This window comes from Corvus moneduloides, chromosome 13, assembly GCF_009650955.1.
Source record: "Corvus moneduloides isolate bCorMon1 chromosome 13, bCorMon1.pri, whole genome shotgun sequence".
Lineage (NCBI taxonomy): Eukaryota > Metazoa > Chordata > Aves > Passeriformes > Corvidae > Corvus > Corvus moneduloides.
The window spans coordinates 10,518,005-10,533,520 of record NC_045488.1 but is presented as its reverse complement, the minus strand read 5'-3'; the positions used below and the strand labels follow the sequence as shown (position 1 = coordinate 10,533,520).

The 15,516-nt window shown below is 46.4% G+C and overlaps 1 long non-coding RNA gene across 1 annotated transcript in view; it reads right to left on the bottom strand.

Moving 5' to 3' along the window:
- LOC116450497 overlaps positions 1-15,516 on the bottom strand; it is a 34,820-nt gene that overhangs the window by 10,655 nt on the left and 8,649 nt on the right. The gene's annotated exons all lie outside the window — the stretch shown is intronic.

Genomic DNA, 15,516 nt, shown 5'->3' with positions numbered 1-15,516 from the left:
CTGATTTTATTTCCCAGTGGCAATGCAAGAGGTGAAAAAAAGATCAGAGTGGGCTCACTCAGGGGATTTTCATGTAAGTTCAGTGAAATCTGGTACTGCAGATAGCAGCTGCAAAGTCAAGGTATTGTGTAGAGCTTGTGGCTTTCATTAAAAAGGACTTTCCCTGTCTTTATGGCAATAAAAAAAAGGTTTGACAATATTAATCTGAAGTCTTAGAAACTAAGGCAATAAAAAACCCCAAGCAATACATTTAAATCGCTTTGAGTTTGGGCTGTTGGAAATACTAAGAGCCCTCAAAAAAACCCTACTTGAGTGCTCAAAACTCATCTTTAATAGACACAATCTCCTTTTGACCATGTGTATTCAAATTTCTGCTGGAAACATCTCAAATCAACTTTTCAGCTACAGAAACACTAAAAAAAATTAAGTTAGGTGTTTTTGGCTCCAAACACTACATTCCTGCCTCAAATATTGCCAGAGAAGATGTTACTAATGTCCTAGTTATAACCCTGCCAACACAGGGAGAATTTATAATATCCCATAAAGCCCTAACTGTTGGAAAGGTCATTTTGGTGTTAATACCGCTTGGGCATCACCGCTTCATTTGCTGACACTTTTACAGAGCCACGCTTGATTCCAGCATTGCTGTTGTAAAACCTTTACAGCGACGGCCTCAGCCTCCAAAAATCATCTTAAAAATCAAGAGCTGGAACATCTTCATCAGCAGGTGCAGGCAGCCCAGAAAGGCTCCGCTCTCTCTCAGTGTGGGGTCCCCCAAAACCCAGGGTGAGTACCCAACCCCACTGCTATGGGGGGGATTTATTCCTCACATCTCATCTCCAGCCCTGTTATTCCCAGCACCTTCAGTGGCTAAATTAAAAGTCTCCTAATTTCATACAAAATTACCAACCCCTTGCCTTGCCCAGAAAACCATTTCCTTTGCACTAAAATAGCTAAATTAGTCTTGCTCAGCCTCGTAAAGGAGCTTGTCTTGTTTATTGAGCGATAAATATAAAGGTACAGTAACTAAATTCATCAGTCCCTAAACGCAGCCGTTGGGAACGGCCATTTCCACCATCCAATCTACGGCTGCATGAATATTTCAGAGTCCTTTTTCCCTTGGGTGCTCGCCTTATCTCTGGAGCCTGGATATTATTTTCTGCTTTTCAGCTTTTTGGATGTATTGGAGGAAATGTCATTATTTGGACCTGGGTGGATTACAGTTGACTTTCCTAAGCCAATTTATATTGGCAAGCTGCTGTTTTTAAAAACCCCTATAAATCACTCCCATGAATTTTAATAATATAACGTGGTTTCAAACATGCTCCCTTAATACGTGACACACTATTACAGCCAGCAATTGCTCCTCGGGTTGTGAACTCTGTTTTACCGTCACCTTCGGCAAGCGCCGCGGGGGACAAGTGGTGCCTTGGCCAGAATCATGGAAATACCCATTCCTGCCCCAAATACCTCATCATTGTGGTGATTGCGATTTAACAGTGAGCCCTTAAAAGATGCTGGTGCAGAAATCATGGGGATTAGGACTATCTGCTGATATTTCCCTAAATAAAGATAAAAGATGCACATCCAGAGTGCAGCTCCAGGCTGGGATTCATGGCTCCAACTGGTCCAGAAACTCCCACATGCCAGGAGATAAGGCTGTGCCTCCTCATCACCTATGGACTTACTTGGATGAGCTCTGTCCTCTTCTTGTGCAAATTATATTCATTTTCTTCCCATCCCCATTGCAACAATGCCATGGTGTCTGCTAGCTCTCAAGAGGTGTCTGTCAGTGGAGAGTGGTCTCCTGGTCAGAAGAAAAAGGGCTAAGAGGGATAAGGAACAAAAGCCAGGGCAAAGGAGAGACCTTGGGAGACCTTTGTCAAGGAACATCTGTGGATCATATGAAGGAGCTGATGATGGGGTTTGACGCCGCAATGGTGGCACTGGTGATGTCCCCACTGTAGAGTTGCTTGTTCACATTTCCTGGTTTTAGTTGTACAGAACCAAAATATAAGAATATTCCTGGAAGTGTTCAAGGCCAGGTTAGAGCAGCCAGGTCTAATGGAAGGTGTCCCTGCCTATAGCAGGGGATTGGAACTGGATGGTCTTTAAAGTCCCTTCCAACCCAAACCAGTCTGTGATTCTGTGAATATAATAAGAACATCTGCAAGAAAGAGGATCGTTAAGGGATGGACTAATTGCAGGCAGGGAAAAAAATAATGAACCAGACTTTGTTTTTTGGCTTCCAAAAGCAGCGAGGGCTCCCCAGCACAGGATGCAGCAGGATGGGGGTAAAAGGGGGTGCAAGGACCTCCTCAGACCTTGCCATTGCCTGCTCGGCTGCACCCGGCACCAAAGCACCCTGGTTTAATATTCTTGGGAGAAAAAAATAAAAATCCCGTTTGTACAGGGAGCAAACAGGCTTTTCAAAGGCTTTCACTGTGATGATTTACCCTGAAATGTTGTCACGTTCATCATTAATCTATTTTTTCCCTTTTCTGTAACTTAACCTGCGACAAGCCAACATTGTAAGTGCTTGATTTTCCAAGAATAAATTACAGTTTCATAAATGGTATTTTGCTTCACTGCTCAATTTGCAAGTGAAATGATGCCAATTGCTTTGTTCACAGGATTTTATCTAGCACGAACAATACCATCCTCAAGACTTACTTATTTTTTAACCCTCCAGTTATTTTCGGAGCCTTTATAACAGCAATACATGGAAAAGTACACGACAACCCATATGTTTTGGCATGATCGACTAACCATGAGCAGATACAAGGGCCCACATGCCTATAAAACATCAGTCTAGGAATGAGATGTCACACACAGAGCAAGCCACTGCCCAAAGAGAAAATAATCTCTTAGATCAAAAATATTTACAGTTGCCCCACGCTGGGTTAGAGTGCCCTGAGTGACTTTTTATATGCATGATTTATGATTTGGGGCTGGGAAATCAGCCCCCTCAGCTTCTCCCAGGGACTACCAAGTTGTCTCATGGATCCAAAGGAGTCTTCAGAACATAAGGTCCCTCAGTCCTGTTGAAAATACGGGTTTTACACCAGTTTAACATTTTTTTTTCTTATATGATAAAATTATGAGAAATAGGGAAAAAATAAAAGCACCTCGGGCTATTTATGTTTTTTAAATGCAGAGGAATCCTCTCTGCTGGGGACACCAGCTCTGCCCAGGGACAGCCAGGCCACACAGATTGGGACATGTCACCATTAAACCTGGTAAAGCCTGTCGTCAAAGGGAGGAAAAGAGAGAAAAAGTCCCTGCATGGGAAATCTTAATGTTACAAGATTTGGTTAACAGCCATGGCTTCTGCCAGGACTTTTTTAACCCGTGTTTTTAGGGAAGACCTTGGAAGAAATACCCACTTTGGGGAAATTTTTGGATGTTATTCACTTTTGGTGTAAGACAGAAGGTGAATGGAAATGGTCGTATTTGGAATGGAAACCTGGTGTTTGAGGTGTTTGTGCTCACCAATACGTCAGGATGAATTTGGGAAGAGCCTGGAGCTTCATCTACATCCTTTAACTGAGCCACCCTATTGGAGCTGGCTGGCTCCAGGTTTTCCTGCTGTTGATAAATCATTTAGCCAAAACCACAGAGCTCTCAATCTGCAGGTGACATGGGCAACAGAGGCAAAATTTGCATTTCCAACAGAGAAACGGAGGCACAGAGAGAATATTTGTCTTCCCCTTCAGATATGAAAATATCTGTTATCCCTCCTCTGCTTTTCACCCCGTTTCTCTCATCCCCCTAGATGAGACATTGGGAAAGGCTTTTGCTTTTCCTTGCAAATGGATGCTTCAAGACAGTCCCAGACCTTCAGAGGCTTTGGATTTGGCACAGAACAAGGATAAATTTCTGGTAACAAACCACATCACAAAACAGAACTGTCACCTTTCGGGCAACTCCAAGAGGAAACATGGAAATCCTAGTGAAATGAAACATTCTCAGCCAGACAAAGTATGTCCCAGTGTCTCTGCTGAGGCCATCATCTGCTGATTGTTACAACATGGAAAAGCAGAATAAAATTGAATTTAAAAGAAGTGAGGGGTTGCCCACTGCAGGTACTGTGTGGATGGGTCCCTCCGCGGCTTCCCCACACACACGGCTGCTGGCCATGGGCTCCGGGCTAAGGGGCTGGGCTGCTAATGGCTTTAAGCGGCGCTAATTGATCCGTGCAGTCACTGTAATTACGGAGCGGGATATGGTGGCAAAACGTTAACTGCTGCGAAAGGAGAAATCCAAATCACGGGTGAATCTATCCTCGAGCAGCCGGCACTGGCAGCCCCCGCTCTCACGGCTGAGGGTTTTCCAATGCGCTGAGGTTTTCTGCAGGAACGTGCTGATTTCAGGAATATTTGACGGGAAGAAGGGTGGCTGTTAGCTCTTTTGATCTATTTCTTTGCATTTTTCCTTCAATCCCAGGCTGAGCCACTGCACAGCTCCCCGGGTTTGCCCCCGCTCCACTGAGCAACCCCTAACACAAAGGTACCCATCAGAAAGCACTGGCTATCTTTGCAATTAATTAACCTTAATGACAACCTCCAGCAGCTTTAGTGCAGGGTGTTGTATAAGCCACAACGAAGAGCTGCTCTGTGCGAGCAACGGGGACCCACTCCCATCCTTTTCCTAATGCAACTCGGTGATTATTCTAATTAAAACACGCGTTAGTAGGTACTTCTGATGGTGACGGGTTGTGTGGGGCCGAGGGCGAGTGGGAGCAGCCCCCAGCTCCTGCCTGCAGACACAGGCTCCCAGCAAGCACCTGAGGATGGAAAGTGGAATGAACAGGGGAAGGAGAGGGGGTTTGGTCCGGGGACAGCGCTGGGAAGTGACAAGGTGTAGGAAGACGACATTGTTTTGCAGTAACCTCCCAACCTTCGTTAATACTGCTGTCACAGCGCCGACGTGCTGCATTAATTAAAATGAATGGTACATGACAGAGCAATAATTCCATTACTTCTCCATGCTTGCAGCTTCCTGTGCTTCATCCTCGAGGAGCAGGGGAGGGGGAGCAGGGGGCAGAGTGCCCGGACCAGGGTCCCTGAGCAGCCGAAGGTCCCTGACCTGCTGCCTCCTGTCAGGGACCTGGTGCCGACAGCAACAAGGACGCTCAGGGCTCCACGGCTGCCGATCCCGTCCACACCCTGCACCGCTGCCACAGCAAATCGCTGCCCCTGCAGCCGTGAGGGTCCACATGCCCCATCCACTCAGGGACACACCGAGGGCAAGGAGGCCCCTGCAGCCATGAAGAGCATCCAGTAAAGGGACAAACCCTTCCCTCCCACAATTAGCAGCCACAAGCAACAGACAAGCACGGACTGACGGTGAATCAAGGGGTTTGCTAAAATGCCTCTTCAGAGACTGTTCTCCCCCCTCCCACACCTCTCCCTGCCTCTGTCCAACAGCATTCCCAAAAGACTAAACACCTTTGGTTTCCATGGCAGCCTGATTTTCAATGAGCATCCTTCAAGTCCTAACCAGAAAGAAAGTGTTTCATTAATGCATACAGGACACACTGGTATCTCCCTGGGGTGACAGTATTCTTCCCCCAAAACTAGCACCTTCTGCCCATAGTTTTTTTATTTTAGTGGATTGATGGACTGATGGAGCCATGGGAAGGGGCTGACCAGCTCTGCCACTGACTCGCAGAGCTTGCTTAAAGAGGGAATTGGGCCGCTTTTGCTTGAGGGAAATTAAATAAATAAAGTGATGTTGAGCATCGGGAGGTGGCATGCAGAGCTTCCCTCCAAAGTGGCTGCCTCCCCTCCAGCCCATTGTGGGGGGACATTGACACCTCCCCAGCTGTCCCCTTCTGAGCTGTCCTGGATACCAATCTTCTCAGTTTAGTTTGCCTATTTCCATCCAGACTCCGCTTCTGTCTCCTGTTTAACACAAGCCAAGCAGTTTGCACACTCAGAATTTGCTATTTCTTTTGGGTTTAACCCCATTCAGTGGCTCTGCCAGGCAGATGGTACCCGGAGCTGGAGAATGGGAAACTAATGAACTAATGATTTGAAGCATGGGGCTTCAGTCCTGCAGGATTTCATCAGAAAGGGTCAAAGGACATTCCCTCCAGCCCAGGGGTGCCAGGGCAGGGCAAAGTGGGATGTGTTTTGCTACGTGATGTCCAAATCAAGTAACCACTAAGCAGAACAAGTCAAATTTGCCTGGGGGAGGATGCGGAGAATGTGCTGAGGCAAAGCAACCCAACCTTCACTAGCCTGAAACCATTCAAAGGTTTTTTAAGAGACCCCAGGTCACGGCACAGCCTTGGCCCTGGCTTTTTCCCAGCCCAGAGGATAATTGCTGTCCAGCCGTGACGTACCCTTTTGCTGACCCTGCCTGGGTCCCAGCCACCCTCCAGGATCTGGCAAGGACAGATATAAAGCTGGACCTCAGGGGGCTCCTAAAAGCAGGTCATGCCAAAACAATACAGCTTTGTTGGAGGCAAAGGGGGAACCAAGCCGCAGTCAGCCCCAACTGCCGCCGCAGGATTTACTGCCCACAGATGGGACGGTGGTTGTGGATGATGTACCCAGCATTGCCCTGGGGCAGCCAGGGAAAAGAGAGCTGGGAAAGTGCCCCCACACTTGGCTTGATTTTTGGTTTGTATGTGCAGCATCTGCTGCAGCAGAGGCTTCTCTCCAGAGACCAGGATTTGGCAAGTCTCAGGTGGGTCCAATGCTTGGCTGAGGTTCCCTGCTTGGACTCATTCCCCCTCCTGCTGGGATGTCTAAATCCAGGCTACCAGAGCTGAGCTGAGCTCCAGAGCAGGGTTTGCCCCCAGGGAGGTTTGCTCTGCCTTTTACATCACCCTTCCATGGGATGAGCCTGCCCATGTGGACTCCCCATCTCAGAGGGACCTGGACTTCAGTCCTCCATCCCTGAAAGGAAAGCAGGATGCTGCCATGCCAGAAACATGTATTTATCTATAATATTTATTCAAGAGGCTAGGAAGGAGCTATAGGGACATGATAAAGAGCCTGTCTATGCACCAAGGGGTGGTCAAAGAGCACCAAAGGTAAATGCAGACAAAGATGCTGCAAAGGATACAGGTGAGATAAAAGGTATTATTTCTTAGAATACAGTCTTATAAAGTTAAATTAAGCATGTAACAACTGTCCACCTTAGCACCACCCTCTCAACTTCTTTTGAGAGGACACACTCCATTAAGACTCAAAATCTTTAGACACACTAAAAAAAAACCAAACCCAAGCCAATACATTTTGTCTTGTCCAGCGCTAATAAAGCCTTCTGCATTGCATGGGGCTTTTTAACAGAGAAAAGGAACTTTTCCTAATCCTTCTGCAAAACCAGGGCAGTTTCCACAGTCAAGTTTCAGACCAGCCTTGCAGTTCTCTGACTATCCTTGCTCCACTAGTCTGATGCATTTCCACAGCACAGGGCAGCCCACAAGCCCTCACAGCAAAGCCTCTGGTGCTTCCATGAGGCAGCTCTCTGCCAGGAGAGAAAACTCATTAGAGCTCCCAAGAGCAGAAACATGTTGGAAGCCAGCAACATCATTAAATGAATATTCATAAATTATTTTTCTACATAAACAATATTAATATCACACCTTCCACCTTCAAAAGCCTATTGCAGGCAGGGACTCATTAAGACTCCAGCAAAGACCACTTGCAGACTTTCGGTTACATGGAAACTCAGAGACTTTATTAAACACAAGCAATATATTTATTTTAATAGAGTACAAAGCCTGGATTTGGCCACCCTAAAACACCACTCGGAGCACTGAATCTCCGAATAACCCGATCAAACAAGGCTAATGTGTGCAATATATCTTGGGTGAGTAATATACAGCCACATTTCCTGCTCCATTTACCCAGTTTTAACTACACCTGACCTACTCTTATCCTAATAGAAAACGGCTGCTCTTCTCATTGCCTGTCCTCCACACATGTTTTTCTGATAATGACCAAAACTAAATCACTTCCCTTTCTCCTAACTGCTGGGCACCAGCTGTCTTGTGACATTTAACTATAACAAGTCCTTTTGCAGGACCTCCAGGTTAGTACCTGGGGCCCTGGACCTCCGTCTCTGTGTCCTGTCTCCATCCTGCATCCGGGCATCGGAACTAAGGCATTAGGTGAAGTGCCAGGTCCTGCACTTGGGTCACAGCAACCCCATGTGACATGACAGGCTTGGGAAGAGTGGCTGGAATGCTGCCTGGTGGGAAAGGACCTGGAGGTGCTGGTTGACAGCAAACATGAGCTAGAGTGTGCCCAGAGGGCAAGAAGGCCAATGGCACCTGGCCCATATCAGCAATAATGTGGCCAGCAGGACCAGGGCAGTGACCGTCTCCCTGTACTGGGCACTGCTGAGGCACCTCCAGTCCTGGAGTCAGTTTTGGGCCCTTCACTCCAAGACAGACAGTGAGAGTCTGGAGCGTGTCCGGAGAAGGGAACAGAGCTGGGGAAGGGTCTGGAGCACCAGGAGCAGCTGAAGGAGCTGGGGGGCTCAGTCCGGAGGAGAGGAGGCTCAACTAGACTCAATGATCTTAATGATCTTTTCCAACCTAAATGATTCCATGATCGTATGATCCCAGCCCCGTGGGATTTCCCTATATGGCCTCACCCAGGAGGTATGTGGAGAAAATCCTGGGAGCTGCCTCATCTCAGGCTGCCACTCTCTTTCTGACACCTTGGCTCAGAAAGGTCTCCCTGCAGCAGTGAGGATGCTGCTTGTCAGCAAGCACTATCCATCGGTTCATGCCTGGGTGAGAGGTTCTCCCAAAGCTGTGAGCATCACCTCATAGAAGAGGTTCAGCTTTGGCAGGGAAAAAAATCTGCTTCCAAGCAGTGTTTTTGCCCCCCATGGAGCTTAGCTCGGAGTGATCCATCGAGGTGGATTTAAAACTTCCTGAGCAGCATGTTTAAATGGCCAATTTGACCAGAAAAAGTGCTTGATTCACAAGCGCTGGCTGCGTTTCTCCAGTGCTGAGAAATCACGGCTATATTTCATTATTGTTACTAATTGCTATAAAGTATTATGAGGAAGCGATGGCACAGGCGGAAAGAAATATAAACCATTTTCAGTCTATTGAGCCCAGAGAACATTTCCCAAGCTTGCTTAGGGGTGCAGAAATCGGTGCTCAGTGCAAATAAATGAGCAAAAGCATTTTCCGAAGGAATTAGCGCATGGCACGAGCAAATTGCAGCAATTGTGTCTCTTCTTTCTAAGCACTGAATTGCCTCTATAATTCCCCATCATTTAGTTGCATAAATCTTGCACAAATAAACCCGCAATTTGCATATGCACAGAAAAGAAATTATAGAAACACAAGGAAAGATGTTATATTTTTCCTTCATGAACTGGAAATAAATATGCATTGCTTACTGCCTAAGCTGTGTTTGGCCCAGCTCAGAAATAAAAATTTAGGAAACCCTTTAATTTTCAATAATAAATACATATCAAAGGATGAAAAAAATATAATTTGTGGCATATGGAAGCCACAAGTTTCTGGGTTGTTGCATCATGAAATGCGACGCCAGAGCCATGCGTGCATGCAGAGGATGCAGCACGATCACAGCATCATAGAATCCTAGAATGGTTTGGATTGGGAGGGACCTAAAGATCAGCTGGTTCCAGCCACCTGCCATGAACAGGGATATCTTCCACTAGAGCAGGCTGCTCTAGACCATGGGTCATGCCCTTCATGACAATGGCCAAGGGATGCAGCTCACCACAGCTGACAGGAGGAGCAATGGAGAGGGGTGAATGCAGCTGCCTGTGATGGAGCTCAATCAAGCACTTACTGAAATAAATGCAGAGGCTTTTGGGGCAGCAAATACCTCTTGAAGACAACACCTCCTTTATGCATCATATTGATTTTCAGCCATGAAACGCCTATTTGTCGTGATTTCTATGGAGGACGCTGAGGTTTCACTACTACAGAAATCCCAGGGTCAAGGCCAGAAGCAATTAAATTATATCTCTCAATTATTGAGCCATAACGCACCATCTGGCCTTAGACCCCACGGGTGGACCAAGGCACCAGTGGGCAGCAGGGGTAGGAGTGGCTCCGACCATTTGTCATGCTGGTGGAGGCTTCCCAGAGGAGCAAAATAGCTGTTTCCGATTAACTCCCCGTGTGACTGATCTCATTCTGGAATAAGAGGGTGTTATTCCAAAACACCATAATCCTCTTCCAAATGACTTAATCGCATTTGGAATAATGTGCTTTTCTTCCTAAACATTCATATAGGAAAAAAATCAGGGGTGAAAAAAATCAGAAACAGCCCTTTGGAATAACACCTCGTGCAGAAGAGCTCTCAGTGGGGACATATGATACCGCACTGGTTTACAAAGATTTAATAAATCACCATTTGCAGTAACTCCTGCAGGCTGGGAGAGCAGAATGACTGAGAGGCACACAGCATCTCCTCTTCCTCACTCCAAAGTTATGGAACTCCAAAATGATCCCACTACGCATTGGTGCCTCAGGCACTCATCCATGTCCCTTCCGTTCCCTATGGACCACATATGGCTGGAGTGTTGCTGCAAACCCATTGTTCAGGGATAGTCAGTCAGGCCAAGTCGGAAAGTAAAAGAAGGTAGGACCAGCAAGACCACCAACATCCACTGGCTCCCACAGCCATTCTCTCACTCTCCCCTCTGCATCTCCCACACCACTGGGGCAGGAGGACCCTCGCATCAAGGAGAAGAAAGAAGCAGCGGCCTGGGATGAAAGCACGAGCTTTCACAGCTTTCATCCATTAACTAACCATTCCTCCTGCACAATACATGTGCCGATTCATCATAGGTGATCAATACCTTCCTTGAGGCCCTGGGATAATGAACGTCTCTGCTGATATTCAAATGACCTTGAGAGAACAGGGGCAGCTCCCTCAGGCACAGGTCAAAGAGCCAAGCATCATGTAAGATGATACATGGTCCCAAAATCTCTCTGTAAGGCACAGAGAAATGTTTTGGCTAAAAAGCTTCTCCAGAATCACAAAGGAAGACTTTAGGTCATGCAGAGGCTGAAAGATCATGCTGGACCAAGCAGACCTGGATTTTGTGTGGCAGGCTGGAACAGAAGGCTGTGACAGCCTCCTGCAAAAGGGCAATGTGGTTCCTATCCTGTGCTCTAGCTCTGGGCTTAGGGTCAACTCACGGCATCTCTGTGTAGAGTTAGAGATGGATTCACAGGCTGGGACCCCCATTCTTCACAGAGACCAAGAGTTGATGTGCTCCTGTGTGGCTCCTCTCTCAGTCCCTTGCTCAATCCCTAAGGCCATTACCTGTGGCAGGGTAAGGAACAACTCTCTCCCTCTCCAAATCACTGTTCATCTCACCAGCCCAGCAGATCCCAAGAGCTGCTATCCTCCAGCATGAAGAACTGCTGTCTTCAGCTACAGCTTTCCCCTCCGCCCATATCCAGCAATGCCAGCAGGAAAACAAACCCCAGTCCTGCTCCATGTGCACTGCAAACCAGGCTCAGCCTTGTGGGCTGCCCATGGACTACATGCAACATGTAGGGTTTATTTTTCTCAGAAGAGGAAAAGAAAGATAACCAAAGATAACTAAAGCAGCTCTCCACCTTCAAGAAACTGAAAACCTATCATTCAAGACAGCTGTTAGTCCTGCAGAGCTCCATGTTTGCCCCAAAAATAATTGAAAGAAATGCTGAGAACTGGCAAAGCTCCTACAGTAGTTGTTTGCGTGATTTAGGTTAAAAATAATTGCTGTCCAGGCTTATCTGCCTGACATAAGTAATTAGATCACAGAGTACTTATAAGCTGCCACTTCCTATGAGCATATTTTAACATGGCCTTTATCGTTTGACCTTTATATCTGCAGAGGCTTCATCCGCTCCCTGCTACTGTGATGGATTTATTTTTGAAGATTGGGCTCAGGCTTTCCAGTCCTCAGGCGAGGATGCGGCACAGGAGACAGATTATGGCCCCAGCAACTTCTGCAGCGAGGAGGAGAGAGCCTCTCTTTATGAGGAGATGTGCCAGACCTGGACCCTGCTGCAGCTCCACCAAAATTAATCTGCAGGGTTAAATTATTGTTTGCACCAAGAGAAATTATTCATGGGCACTAGAAAGGCTCAGGCAGTGTAGAGCTGGGGGAACGTGGCAACACACCACTGAAAGGGAATGGTCCTTTTTACATGAGATACATTCATATATCTCATATATTCATACTTTCAAAAAAAAACATTGATACATTTTCCCCCCCAAAATGGAGAAGTGTGGCAATCCCTTCTTGTACATCTCAAAAGCAGGAGATGTGCTTCCTGGCTCATGGGCGAAGCAGCTCCCTGACTCTCAAAGCCCAGAGGAGGCCAAAAGCAAAATGCTAAGAAAAGAACCCAAGAGAATAGATCACTGTCACTATTTTCAGTCACAAAACCAGCTACAGGGACACACTGATCCTGTGCACAACAAAACCTATAGATACACAGCAGGGACCTGAGTCCTCCACAGCTGAGCAGCTCTGAGTAAATTAAAAACCCCCAAAGAAATCTAACACAACATCAACTACTTTCCATGCGTTTTTATGAATCCCAGACTTGGGCAGGCTCCCTCTTCCCATCAGCATCCCTTGAGAAGCAATTTGACTTTGCTGGAGGTGTCAGATTTGTAAAGTAAGAGATTTAATTTTTACACCTCACTCATTTTTTTTCATGAAATCTACTTTCCTTTTAAAAGACATTTTCAAACTTCCCTCACAACTGATGGATTTGTTTTTCTTTTATTGTCCAAACCTCCTTAATGACGTAAAGACCCTAAATTTGAAGGGATTTAATGCTTGCAGAGCGTGTTTTAATGTCTCCATGGATGGCAATCTTGTCCCTCTCTTCATGCAGATAAAGTGAACAGAAAGCACGAGCTCTCTGGGGTCAGAGTTATTTTGGAGAACACACAGACTAAGAGGTCGCCTTCTTTAGGGGACCAGGCTGAAAATCCTGGAAGCTGCCAGTCAGGTACTCTTCCTGCTGAGTTTCAAATTAGGAAGCAGAACAATAACGTTGAGTCTCACCTTCATCTGACAGTGGTGGGATCTCTCCTATCCAGATTCTCTAGCACTCCACACCTTTGGAGTAGGTGGAAAAGCCAATGGGACAATTCATCCCTTGACACTGGTAGGACATGACATGGATTGAAAAGATGCTGTACCACCCATTCAACCAGTGCTCCCTGTCCACCACATCTCAAGCAAGTCCCCAGTCCATTTGCCATAGTTTTCTGCTGGTAGCTTGAGGAGGATTTGAGGAGCTGAGAAGGACCATCAGTCCCATATAAAAGCCAAGGGCTGTTTTAGATCCCCAACTGCTTTCAGAAGTGGTACAGATGGGAACAGCTGCTGCAAACCAGAGCTGTTTCCCATCAGGTAGGCAAAACCAAGGGTCTCTTCCAAGTTCCACACAAGTTTGTCTCATCTGTGAGTTTGTCTATTTTAAGGGGAGGCAGAATATCTCTTAATAGGATTCCAGGACTGGTTTATCAACCAAGGAAAAAATCCCACAATGAGACATCACCACCAAGAGATTATCCTGTGCTCTCTGAAGGAGACAGCACAAGATTATCCCCAAACGAGGTTTGTTTCTGTGCAGGTAATGAAAAATAATTGGTAACTCCCTTGGCATAGCTGGGTGACCCAGTGAGTAGTCCTAAAGTAGAAAAGCAGCAGCATTTCCAAAGGCAAGGAATCCAAGGTCTGCCGTGGACTCAATCTGAAAGAAAAACCTCTGGAAAGGATCAGGGCAAGGCCATGAATTTATGAAGTAGTTGTTCGGCTGACTCTAATTTTTAAAGCATTATTATCCTTTTAGCAGGGCTGTCGGGTAGATGGAAGCCAGAGCCAGTGTGATGAAGAGCAGCTGAATAGCGATTTGCAGCAATTCCTCCTGCCTTCCACACTTTTTTCTGCAGAGCAGCGAGCCAAATTTCTTGTAACCAGCTTACTGCAGCCTGAAACGCTGCAAAAAGGGAAATTTCTGGGCTGGTGGTATGAGGAATGAAGAGGGAGAATGAAAAAGGAAGAGAAAAACCAATGGCAAGTCCTGAAATTTCCTGGCATTCCAAAGCCCAAAGCCAGACAGATGTTGGAAACATTTACTTTGAATTCTTGGAGATTCTTTCTAGACTGACCCAAACAGGGCAAACCAAAGAGACATTTCTGCAGATTTAAATACATTTTGTGTGCCCTTGCAGCAAATCCTCATCTTGACACACCCATATCATCTGCATTTCTCCAACAAAAGCAGCCCAGTTGGATGCAGCACCCCTCTAACATTCCAGGTGCTCAAAAGCCACCTTCCAAGTAATGCAATCAAACCAATCCAGCTAAAAGCCTTTCTTCTGGCCTGGGCTGACATGAATTGTTTCTAATAAAGCTAAAGCTCTGTGGGACAGCTAATGGGTGCTTATTAGTACAGGCAATGGACTATTCAATCATCCATATAGAGAAACTAATGAGGATTGATGGCCAAAATACAGGATGAGGATTTACCTCTAAATAAACAGCTGATAGGCTGGTGATCAGATTAATCTTAGGTATCAGTGGGGAAAGTTCCTACCTGGCTAATAAAGAGATCAACAAAATATGTGGAAAATAGCATCACTGGGTCCCTGGGGGGTTTAATGTTACTGCTGTGGCAGCAGGTGGGTTTCCAGAGATGTTCACCTTTCCAAACAGCATTGGTTTGGAAGAGAGTTAGAAGGTGGTGTAACCCAAACGGTGGGAGAAAGCAGCTGGAAAACCTCTGGATGAACCTTTGCACTCAGTAAGAGTAGGTTTAGATCAGATATTAGGAAGAAATTCTACCCTGTGAGGGTGGGGAGGCACCAGCATAGACTGCTGAGGGAAGCTGTGGATGCCCCATCCCTGGAAGTGTTTAAGGCCAAGTTGGATGAAGCTCTGAGTAGCCTGGTATAGAGGAAGGTATCCCTGCCCATGGCAGGGGAGTTGGAACTGGGTGATCATTAAGGTCCCTTCCAACCCAAACCATTCTATGATTCTATGGTCCTTTCTTTTTTTTAACGACCTTGCAGACAATCCCACCTTTTCCTGCTTCATCTCCTCCGTTCAGCAAACGCTTCCCAAGATTTTTCTACAACCCAAGATTTTTATACCTTTGTCCTAGAGCTGATGAAGGAATTCAATGATTTGCTGAACTGAAGGAAGGGCATGTGCACCTCTGGGGCTTCTAAGTCACTCTTCCCTGCAACAAACTGCTCCTTGATCTCCACCCTCCCACTTCCTTCCCTTTGAAAGGCCTCTGACCGGATCACAGATGGCAATTCCTATGTGACAGATCCTGATGTCATTATTGATGACAAACCAGATGTCCACGGAGACATAATGCTCCTTTTAATCCAAAATTCATTAAAGGCCTCACCTTTGTAGTTTAGGGTGAGTGCAAAGGTATCTTCATGGGAAGCAGTTGGGGCCACGTATTTTTTTTCCCTCTTGCCTCAGTTTTCCTTTGCACAGTGTGGCTGGAAGTGACTAAACCAGACA